At 37.7% G+C, this 817-nt stretch overlaps 1 protein-coding gene across 1 annotated transcript in view; it reads left to right on the top strand.

The window, feature by feature from the left end:
• The window catches only part of klhdc8b (kelch domain containing 8B), a 147913-nt gene that overhangs the window by 62623 nt on the left and 84473 nt on the right, over window positions 1–817 (top strand). The window lies entirely within an intron of this gene.

Here is an 817-nt window from a genome sequence, read left to right as displayed (position 1 = left end):
GATCTCAATATTGATCAAAATAATCGTGATTATCATTTGGGCCATGATCGTGCAGCCCTACTGAGAACATTCTCCTCATTGTTAAAATGTGCTGCATTACAGTAGATGCCAGTTCCCTGGATGATATGATGGACAAAAACAACTACTCTATCAACTGTTTCAGAAGACTGTTTGTCTCGACCCTGCTCCAAGTATTGTGTGTGTATCCAGAGTCAGACATGTCTTCTTGCTTTGTGTCATAGAGTCCCTTTATTGTCTAAATACTGTTAAAAACACATCAGTGAGAATCTCTTACGCTGGGTGACCGGGTTGGTAGTCTATTTTGATTCAATCCATAGGTAATTTAAAGGTGGGATAACAATCCCCCCAATAATCGAAACTGTTATAATTTCCTTTATATAAATAAAGACATTTGCACCATGACTTGGGGCCCAAATTGTTCCAGTCAAATTCACCACAATGCAGGCAGTTATGTTTTTGATGCTCTCAAAATCTCAATTTTGCCCAAAATGGAGATCTCCCTCTCTGTCAAGAGCAAAAACATAGAACATCACCAGCCTTTTCCTTAAAGGTGATCTCAAAGCATAACAGAAATGGCAAGTTAATATATATTGTGATTTATATATGCTAATATTGACTGATTATCGTTATAGTATTTTACTTGATAAGACTAGCATGACTTTCTATAATTATACAGTGTTGTATGTAATGTTGACAGTGAGATTTATAACTAGGCCTTGGCAATATGGCAAGAAATTCCACCAATGACATTGTGCAGCGCACCGACACACACACACACACACACACACACACACAC

The sequence above is a fragment of the Etheostoma spectabile genome, chromosome 7 (assembly GCF_008692095.1).
Source record: "Etheostoma spectabile isolate EspeVRDwgs_2016 chromosome 7, UIUC_Espe_1.0, whole genome shotgun sequence".
NCBI lineage: Eukaryota > Metazoa > Chordata > Actinopteri > Perciformes > Percidae > Etheostoma > Etheostoma spectabile.
Note: the sequence above shows the minus strand (reverse complement) of the source record. Positions and strands in the feature narration are given on the sequence as shown.